Source organism: Lactuca sativa, chromosome 8 (genome assembly GCF_002870075.4).
Source record: "Lactuca sativa cultivar Salinas chromosome 8, Lsat_Salinas_v11, whole genome shotgun sequence".
NCBI classification, from domain to species: Eukaryota; Viridiplantae; Streptophyta; class Magnoliopsida; order Asterales; family Asteraceae; genus Lactuca; species Lactuca sativa.
The window spans coordinates 237,284,689-237,296,052 of NC_056630.2; the positions used below are offsets into that span (position 1 = coordinate 237,284,689).

An 11,364-nucleotide genomic window follows, 5' to 3' on the forward strand; every position below is an offset into this window, starting at 1 on the left:
AACTCAAGGAGATCCCTTTTTATGGGAAGGATCACGAAGACGCCTACAAGCACTTGGACGAAGTGAATGATGTGGCTGACTACTTCAATGTACCGAATGTCCCCCGCGAGACCCATCTTATTCGCATGCTTCCAGTCACGTTCAAATGAGCTGCAAAGGATTGGCTAAAGTCACTTCCTCCCGGATCGGTCACCACATGGGCCAAGATGAAAGAAGAGATCATAGACCACTTTTGCCCGCCCTCCAAAATAGCCAAGCTAAAGAAAGCTATTGCCAACTTCGAGCAACAACCCAGAGAATCTCTTTATGAAGCTTGGGAAAGGTACAAGAGCTTGCTTAGAAATTGCCCACACCATGACCTTAACAGCCAACAAGAGGTCTCCATTTTCTCTGATGGAGTCAATGTCACCACAAGGCAATTTCTTGATTCTCAAGGCCCGCTCACGAAGAAGGCGCCCCCGGTAGTCAAGGAGTTAATTAAAGAATTCGCTAAGCACTCTAGAGAATACCACAATCCAAGAAATGAAGTAAGTCGGGGGGTAGTGAACTCGGCAAGTGATAGCATGACGGCGGTGATAGCTAAGCTTGATAGTCTTGATAGGAGGATGACAAAAATGGATTAAACAAGCCATGCTATTTGCGTAGGATGTGAGAATTGTAGAGGGCCCCATCTCACAAAGGATTGTGATTTGGATGAGAATGGAAACAAAAAGGCTCAAGTATTCTATTCAAGTGGCGATCGATACGACGAAAATTAGCGAAAACCGAAGAAGGAATGGCTCCCATACGAAGAATATAAGAAGGCTAAGGAGGAGAAATACAAGCAGAAGGAGAAGGGATATTATCAAAAGGAAGAACCGGTGATGGAAAAGAAAGTCGATTTAGAAGAATTGTTCACTAGATTCATAGCCGCGTCCGAAAAGAGACACAACGATCACGATGCTGCAATACACAAGACCAGAAATATGCTAAGGAATCAGCAGGCATCCAATCTCAACATTGAGAAACAGCTGGGATAGCTTGCACACCAAGTGAACGAAAGAAGACCGGGTCAACTTCCAAGTAATACCGAAACCAATCCGAGAATGGAGAATGTGAGTGCAGTGACCTCCAGCAATGAAAATTTTTTCACACATGCACAGAAGATCTCCAAGAGGAAGACAGAAAAGGCAAAAGATTCGGCTCCAGCTAAACCCGACTAGACTCATCGAGTCCCTCTAATGGACTCGACGAGTCCATACGTAAATGACAAAACTGTCAGTCCATTAAAGCCATATAATCCTCCTTTGCCGTTCCCAACCAAAGCCATGCCTGTGGAAAAAGTTGAAGCCTATAGAGCCTTTATGAAGCATGTTAAAGCCCTCCAAGTTAATGTACCATTTGTAGAAACGATGCTCACAACACCCAAGTACTTCAACTTACTAAAAGGTCTCTTTGCTGCTAGGAAAGACATGGCTGAAGTCGCGGAAATAATATTGAGTGAGCTACCCGAAGAGAAGGGCGATCCGGGGAGTATTATAATTCCGTGCCAGTTTGGAAATACATTTGTCACTCAAGCGTTGACCGAATCAGGTGCAAGCATCAATCTGATGCCTTTCTCCTTCTTTAAGAAGCTGAATTTACCGGATCCGAGACCGGTAAACATGAAGATCCATTTGGCAGACAAGACAACAATTCATCCACGAGGCGTTTGTGAGGATCTTCTCATTAAAGTCGACAAGTTCATTTTTCCAGTAGACTTTGTGGTGGTTGACATGGAAGAAGACCCCAAAATTCCAATTATTTTGGGGAGATCATTTTTAAACACCGCATGTGCATTAATTGATGTATGTGAGTCTACACTAACGTTGAGGGTAGGTGACGAGTCCGTAATGTTTAGAGCCGTACCAGAAGCCAAGCAAGAAGAGGAAAGAAAAGAAGAGATCTCATTTATCCATTTGGATGATGAGATACTACAAAAAGAACTTGAACTCTTGCAAGAAGAAGATCCAAGCAAGTTTTTGCTACATTCTGGAGAGGATGGAGATGTTAACAAGGATTTGGAGGAGATAGAAAAGCTACTGGGAGGAGCTTACTCGGAAAACACAGAGGAAATAGTGGAAAACGATCCGACTCGCCGAGTCACTCTCCTGGACTCGACGAGTCCAATCGAAATCACTAACAACTTGGACGACTTAGATCTGCTTGTTGCTAGTTCTATGCATATTCTGGACTTGGATATTTTTCATGATTCTTTAGAAGAACATACAACAGAAGGAGAAATGGACACGGAAGTTCAACACGCCCATATAGCATGTCTTGATGCAATTTCGCTTGAAGATGGGGTACACACAGAAAAAGAGGAGAAGGCAAAGGATAGGAGAGTGGAGGCTGATCAACCATTCATTACCAAACCTAGAACACAAACCTTCACAAAATATGAAGTAATTAAGTTTGAGAAAAAGGAGGTGCAAGAGAAGGTGAAAAAGAATGGGGTGAAGAAGAAAAAGAGGAGAAGGGAGGCCCAAGCAGCTGAGGATGATGCTGTGAAAAAGAAGAGAGAGGAATCAAAACGGGCTTACAAAAAGAAGATTCACGCTTACAAAACGAAGTACAAACCACAAAAGATTAGGCGTGTATTCCCGATGCTGGAAGATGACGAGACGTAGACGGGAAGGAGTCCAGCTAATGACTCCTTAAAAAGAAGCGCTTGGCGGGAGGCAACCCGTTATTTAGAGTTTGCTTTCTTTTACCTTTTTAGTTTTGTTTGAATTTTTTTTCGTTTCTTAGAATTTTAATTCTCCAAATCATTGGACATGTCTGCTTGAGAGTGTGTATGGACTAAGTGTGGGGTGGAATAAATTTTCTTTTCTAAATAAATGACAAAAACTTTATAATATTTGAATTGTTTGCAAGAGATTCGCCGAGTCTGACCATGACTCGACGAGTCCATTTAGATTTCAGAAAAAATAAGATCGCGACCAGACTCGCCGAGTCTAACCCTGAATCGACGAGTCAGTATTATTTACAGAAAAAAATAATAATGAAATTACTTTTACAACCGGTAACTAGGGTTTTAACCCTAAAGAAATCAGTTTCTTTTTCACAACACACTCGTCGTGCGCCTCCCTCCAACATTTTCTCTCAAGCATTCATCTTCTTCAATTCTTCTTCCATTGTTCTTCAAGTTTTTCAAGTTCTATCACTAAAGGTAACTAATTTCTTCCTATTTTCTGTTAGAAGCACGATTTTAAGATGATCTAGGGTAGTAATTTCATAGAAAACCCGCTTTTGAAGCCTGGAATTTTTCTCCACGATATCTTTTTGTGGGGGGGGGGGGGGGGGGGGATGACTGCTATCACCCGACAAGTGTCAGTTTTTGTCTTGGGGGCGAGTTTCATCAGTGCTCCGTTGTTGACTTGGCTTGTCGGATGGGTATTTATGATCGGTCATTGGTGTCGACCGCTATTTTCTGTGCATTTATGGAACACTCTCACAAAGTGTTCCCCGATGGAGTGACGAGCACGGGTTGGTGGAATACGATTGCCAACAATGTGTACATTCCAAAATCAGTCCAGGAAGGAACCATTCGATCGCCTACACACCGCCTTATCCACCGCCTTATTTCCACCACCATTAACCAAAGGAAGGATGATGACAAGGTTTCTAACCTTGATGTCTTCTACTTATGGAGCATTATCACACCCGATACTTTCTGCAATATTCCTTGGTGTTTAGCTTTATACTTGGCTGAGGGTGCGGTCAAAGACCGCAAGACATCGAAGATTAATGGTGGAATGTTTGTCACACGGCTCGCTAATTCATTTGGGTTGATGACCCGTGGCGCGTGGAACTTGATGACTATGATTCCTACCCGTCCATTCAATCCTATTCTTTTTAGGAGGGCTAGGATCATTGAGGAATATGGTGGAGGTCATTATGCTATTCCGCATGATGATCCTGTTGTTGGTCCCGAGGCACCGGGAAGGAGGGTCCGATCGAGGCGAGAGTGTGATGTAGAGGATGAACCGCCGGTGATTCCGGTAGACAATGATGAGGTACCAATGGATTGGTACAATGTTGAGATGAAGCGGTTACAAGATCAAATGGGGCGGGGTATGAACTTTAGCAATCAATCACGTATTCGACTTTTTGACCACTTCAACATTCTGCATATTAATGGTGGTAACTTCCTGTATATTCCGTCGTGGGAAGAGGTGATCAATGCGAGAAGGAGCGGTGCGAGTGGAAGTGGAGCGGCGCCGGATCATGACGATGATGAGGAGGATTAGTTTCTTTGTGTTTTTATTGAACAATTATTATCTTTGTTTTTTTTTGTTCTTATTTGGTGTGTTTGGAATTTGTTTAAAACTTTTTACTGTTTGGCTTGATGTTTGATTGCCATGATTATTTTTCAGAATTGAATTAGGAGTGCTTGCATAGAAGGGTTAGAGTTATAAAGAGTGAAAGAGAGTCAAGGAAGGGAAGCGTTAGAGTCAAAGTGTTGAGTCCGATCCTTAGGGACATGTACATGAGCGAGTGAGTCCAGAAGTGAGGAGAAATTTTGAAGGTTTATTAGAGGCTGGAACAAATGCAGAATATCATTTTTTTTCGTCCAGCGGTCTACTCGTCGAGTGCACTAAACTTACTCGACGAGTCGCCTTGTAATCTCACATATTCGAAGATGTCCGCGCTTATACTCGACGAGTCAAATATATGACTCGACGAGTCATTCATTTTTATACCATGAGGACTGCTGATTTGATGCTGATGAGTGTACCACTTGACTACTTATTCTTCCATATCGATTCTTGAAGATCTTACATTGTTTCCCATGCATATTTGGAGCCTGCCACACGAGATTTTGATACCCAAGTCATGGATGAGCTGTTCCCATGGCTAAAGTCAAGAGAAGATGGAGCTGAAGAGAAGAGTATTAACCTATCGACTACTACCCCAGGGGAGTTTGTTCCAATTCCCTCTATATATTTGCATTTTTATTTTTTGCATAATATGCAATGAGGGCATTGCATAAAATAAGTGTGGGGTTAGGGGTTGGTCAAATATTAGAAAATTTAGAATCTTAATTTAGGCTAATTTAAAAAAAAAAGTTGTTGCATACAAAAAATATTACTTAGGGACTTAATTTAGAAAATTTTGGTAAAAGCAAATTAGGATTCCATGTTAGAATTGTGTTGATGATTGCATGAAAACCCAAATGTTTAGTTGAGCCTATACACGTTCTAGTGCATTTGTGGCTTCCTTATTCTAGTGAAATCAAGGGACAAAAACACGACCCCGCTCAGCCTGAGGGATGCAATATGTTTAGCAGCCTAAATCTGAAATGTATCCAGGAAAATTATTATCGTTAGCCAATAAAGGTTGAGGTTGAGCGTCCCTGCTTAAGCATGTAGGTTTATTGAGTGAAAAAAGAGAGGTACATGTAAAAAAAAAAAGAGAGAATTACAAGAAAAGTTGTAAGAATTTTGGAGCAATCAAAGTGAAGATCAAAAGATCAAAATTCCGAAGATTCAAAAAGTTGAAGATACCAAAAATAAACAACAAGGTGGTGAATTCTAAGAAATTAAAGATCAAATGTCAAAGAAGTGAAGATTTCCAAAGAGCTCCAATCTGGTATCATAAATTGTAATTGTCTAGATTATGTATGCTTGGGTTGCTCAACCAAAAATACCTTGAGGTTAGGAAGTTTTCTGCGGATGGATTCGGAGGGATGCATAAAATGAGCATAGTTCGGCGTGAGTGGGCGAATGTTTATGAGGATTGTGAGTATTTGGAGTATGGGGGTATTTAGGAAAAATTTAGACACAAATGTATGCGTTGCGGTCTTGGCATAATGGCTGGGCTAGATTGGAATTGTCATATTTGATTCTAATGTATAAAATTCAGTTTTGCTTGGGGGCAAGCAAAAGTCAAGTGTGGGGTATTTTGATATGTGCATATTTAGTTCATATTAAGTATAGATTTTTATTCATTTATTAGCTAAATTATTGCATTTTATGGACAAAAGGTACTTAAAAGTGTTTGAATTATATTTTCAGTCCAAAAATGAAGCTCGAAAGCAGGAGAAGCGGTTGAGAGATCGAGAATGGAACAAAGAAGAAAAACACCAAAAATAGCACCTACTCGGCGAGTAGGGTCGACTACTCGACGAGTCCAAGCGAAGATTTGAGAAGATAAAGACTCGGGATCCCAAAGACTTATCACAATACGGGGACTGAGAGATGGACTCGACGAGTCGCCACCTGACTCGACGAGTCGATTCGTATATATAAAGGTAACTCCTCAGAACGATGGGGGAGAATTCTGGAACGATTCAGAAGAGTTTAGCTACGATAAAGAGGTCAGAAAAACCCTAGAAGACGACGAGAGAAGCTAGAATTCAATCCCGAAGGAGAATTGAAGCAAAATTTCATCATCTCTCTTAATCTTTTGTTTAGACATTATGGTTAAACAATTAGACTTTGCTTGTTTGCTGTTATTTACTTCAATTATGAGCTAAAACCTTTAGACTTCTGTTTGGGGATACAAAATTCATACTATGGTTTGATTAATTGGTAGGATTAATTCTAAGTTGGTGATATTTGTTATTTTAGCTTGCTAAAGAACCTTGTGTGTGAATATTAATTAATTTTCTGTTAATAGGAAGATAATTGATTAGCATGAACATCTATTGATTATCAATCTCATATGCTATGTGATCACTTTTCCATATGTCTAGGATTAATGAACATGAAACTATAGTTAATAAGAAAATTGAGTAAATTCATGTGCAAGCTTGTGTGATGACTATCAACAAGAAGTTAATTAAAAGATTAAATTAGTTAACTATTTCAAGTCTAAATTAACCCGAATAATTAATCTACTAAATCTAATTGAATTAGACAACTGGCCACTGTTTAAGTTAGTTTATTTGCTAAGGATTAGTGTAGTGAATGCGAATCTAATAACTTGAATCGATAACCAACAAAAGAATTAATCCATTGCACCATTACCTTGAAATCAACCATAGGATCAATTGCGTTGAACTAAACAGAAGTTCCTTCCCAATTATTGAATCTAGTTAGTTCTTTGTTTTCTAGTTTTTAAATTAGTAATAGTTAGCAAGTTTCTAGTCTTGTAAAACTAGAGAAAACCCCTACTTATTAATTAATTTAGATAGGATTAGTTTTTAGTTTTAATTTGTCGTTCCCTGTGTTTGATACCGCACTTATTCAACTATACCACAATTGATAGGTTCACTCCCTTTGTGTGTTATTTTATAATTAAAAGTAGGTTTAAAACTAAGTGAGTTTGCACACATCAAATGTAACATTGGGCGCACCATGTAAGTTTGCATGGTTATTCACACCCTGTTTTGTGATCCTCGGCATCCCTGTCACAAATCGAGGGGCATATCGAGATTTAAACATGTCATTGAAAAGGTCAATGAATCTCAAAGGATCTAGGAGTTTTTCAATACATTTAAAACCTAATCTCATTTTCGTTTTTCATGGTGGAAAATTAGTGAATCGTCATTCACGTACCTTCAAATGTTCCGCAATTTGGGTTACGACGTCCCTCTCCCAAGTTGTAGAATATTGTGTTGGGTCCTAGCCTTAATATCTCATTTGGGTGATTTATTAAGGACTCAATCAAACTAACTTGAATTTTTTCTCTCATTTTGTAGATGTCAAAGTATGACACTATGGTCTTCCCAAATCCTGTGGAACAAGCTTTCCACATAAAGATGATATTCCACGATTCGATCGAGGAACACGAGATGATGCTTCACTTCCTCCACCTCCTCCTATTGTTCTCCTAACCCACAATTTTAAAGGCTTGAAGTTCAAACTCACTCAAGCCCTTTTGGCAAGTAAACATGAAGAAGAAAGTCAGTGTGTGCACATGTTTTAGAGATGAAGTCACACATTGATAGGTTAAGAATGTTGGGGGTCGTTGTCTATGAGGAGCTGGCTGTTGACTGGGTTATTCAGTCGCTTCTTGACTCATATAGTGAGTTCGTAAGAGAGTACTGTATGATAGACCACGACGTGACCCTCATCGATCTCACATATTTGCTTATTGTTACTGAATGAACGATGATTTGGCGCATTGGAAAAGCAAAGTTGATTGGTGAATCTGACTTCCAAACTTCTATGGACATAGGAAATGGCAACAAAAGGCATGTCATGGTCGAAAAGTTTAATCATAAGAGAAAGGCAAAATCCGAAGTAGTTCCGTGTGCTGTTCCAAAAGAGTCAATTTGCTTTTATTGCCAAGAGAAAGGGCATTGGAGACGAAGCTGCCCAATCTACCTGAGAGATATAAGAGATGGGAGAGTCAAGACGAATGACTCTACTTTAGGTATTATCCATTATCTAACTCTGTTAAAATCCTATTCGTTGATTCTAAATGCATGATGTGATAAGATTACATATTTGTATTTGTAGGATTGAAGAAAAGAAAGGAAGAAGCACTATGAGTCTGATCACGAAGAAATGGGTTTCGATCGCATGATTCATGATCGGATTCTTTGAGCTGCTACTTGGAGAGTTATGATAGATTTGTTAGGAATATTTGATTACATAGTTTTTCAGTTGATTTTGCATTGTAAGGACATGTTTTCCGCTGCTTTTATGAATAAAATAAATTTTTGTCTTATTTATATATATCATTGCAATGAAATCTTTGTGAAAAATTTATGTTTGTATGTTTCTATAAATGGATGTGATTCTTAGTTATGTTATTTATGGTAGTGCCAAAATTTTCTAAGGAAAGATTCCCATTACCCAAGGTTCAATTGGATAGAAACTTGGAATCATATGATTTGAATCATGTGATGTATGGAAATCTTGGTACTTAGGAAATGGAGACTAACTCTAGATCACACAAGTATGTGAGTCAAGAGAAGGACTAAAGGACTAGAACACAATGTTGTGCACTAGTCAAGTCCACCATATATAACAATGAGACTATTCCTCGTAATTTACCGAAGTCTGGTAAATGTGGTTATACTTACAAGATTAAGTGTAATTCTGCATCACTGAAAAGTTTCAATGAATAGTAGAACGAATAAGAAGAATCAATGAAGGCAGAGAGATAAAAGTTTCTCCAATCTAAGAAGAAGAGAGAGTACTTTTGTATCGGATTTTATGATTGTCTTAATGATTAAGAAGCATATCACAATTGATCCTCTAAGGACATCTTAGTGCACTAGTATGGCTAAGAAGAGGAATCGGAAATTGTTGAAATGGTTAAATCAAAAGGATGAGTCACACTTCGTTCCAAAATCAAGTCTTAGAATTGTATTCCAAGATTGTGAATTGAGTGACACACACTCATCAAATGTGAAGTAGAAAATTGTTTTTTCTTTATCTTGCACATTTGAAATTGGTAAGTTGTGATGTCTTGGAGAAGACAAGGACCAACTAAGACCAAATGTGTGTAATGCTTTGTCTTGATATAGACACACACTAACTCTTGGATATTTGTTTATCAAGAAATGTTTCTTGATAAGAGAATCTAATATGTCAAGAGGTCAGTGGGAGTCTGAAGATCTTGAAAAGATTCAAGAAGTAATCAAGAGTAAACCTATTAAACACTAGCACATGACTTTAGGTTTGTAACCTATCGTGTTGACGTATTCTTGTTTCTGTGCCAATCTAGTTGAGTTGATTATGCATATGAGTTCTATGATTTCTCAATAGGTTACATAAGGCAAGCACCTTGTTCAATGAAAGTACATTGACTAGCATAGGTGAGCTGCTAGATAACTTGGAAGCAATGGTGGGACCCTTGATGGCAAGAAATTAAGAATGAACAAGTTCTGTCCATAAGAGTTTGAATTCATCACAAACATTATCTTTTGATTATGGTTATGACAAATTCACATGGACAGAAACACATACACCATAAAATCTAAGTGTCATAAGGTTTCTCTCCTTCATGAAAATGATTTTGAGGAAACGCTTTCACTAAGAGATATTTTAAGAAGATAGCGATTATGTAAATTGCATTCTCAAATTCGATTATGATTACGACATCCCTCTTCATAGTTCGAATTGTGAGATTTGGCAATTATTCTGAACATTTAGGACTTAGTAAAATAAGTTCTGAATTAGTTTAGACACACATGTGAGCTGTCTAAGGAAAGGTGTGTGGTTTTGAGAAGCTTAGATAAAGGCTTATCGAAGCACATCGTATTAGAAACAATGAACTTTGGAAGTCAATAAGTATTGCTTTCTAGAAGTTTAGCTGATTTCTAAATATGTGTCAAAGCTAGTGGGGGCATAAATGTTATGCCGGAATGGATATAATCATCATGTTAGTGGGAGTATGATTATTATTTAAGTATTGCAAGATTGGCAATATTAATTATAGAAAAACAAAATTTCACTTTGCAAAGTTGTAGGGGTAGAAAAGTTGTTCTTTCCATAATTAAGCGAGAGAATGTTATACTTCGTTTTCAATCTAAAAGGTTAGATCGAGAAATTTTAATTGAATTTAGTCAAGGGTATATTTATCATTTGCATTCTCAAATTTCGATTATGATTACGACATCCTTCTTCATAGTTCGAATTTTGAGAACACGGCAAATAAAAATATTATGACGATATTATAGTAAGAGACTGGTAAAGTATCATGTTTTTCATTATGAATTGTGTCTCATACGCTTCGGGTATAGGATCGATTGCATATGCTTTAATATTCGGCCGTTCTAAAATTTTCCAAATGCCTAGGGAATTTAGAGGGAAAAAGGAAATAGAACCCGTTTTGACTAAAACAATTAATCACCTGCCAAGGACAATCTGTGACAACCCAAAAATATCCGTTAGATTTAACGTCGAAATTAACGTCGGAATTAATTTCGTCAAAAATTAGCCAAATTTATCCCGAAAATATTTTTGACCGGATTTAAACCCGTTGGAATATTTTAATTAATATTCATCAAGCGAAAATAAAAACACGTAAATTATCTTTCCATTTATTTGGAAAAAGTTTATTTTTATTTTTGGCCATTTCACCGGGTAAAATTTTAAACCTCGTTAAACATAAGTATCGGGTAGTCATATATCGGGTACAACACCCAAGCCCTGTATAAGGGTGGGTGGACACTCCTTAGAAGCCTTTTCCCACCTTAGACTCTCTCTCTCTCTCTCTCTCTCTCTACTTTCTCTCTCTACAAATAGGTTTTGGTCAAAAATCGCCCCTCCGAGCCTCAAATCGGTAAGTAAACCTTCCTAACTTGTTATCTAACTTATCTAGCTTGCAAATTCGTGACTTAATCATCCAAAAACCCCAAGAACATGAGTTTACGGTCTTGGGAGCCTCCCAAAACCGTAAACGCCTTTAAAGTGGGTTTTGATGCCCAAAAACCCTTCCAAA

The 11,364-nt window shown here is 38.2% G+C and overlaps 1 non-coding gene across 1 annotated transcript; it reads right to left on the minus strand.

Moving 5' to 3' along the window:
- Positions 1-254: 254 nt before the first annotated feature.
- Positions 255-361, minus strand: LOC111906721 (small nucleolar RNA R71). Its single transcript, XR_002855312.1, has one exon. It is a non-coding gene; the product is annotated as a small nucleolar RNA R71 (small nucleolar RNA).
- Positions 362-11,364: the final 11,003 nt, after the last annotated feature.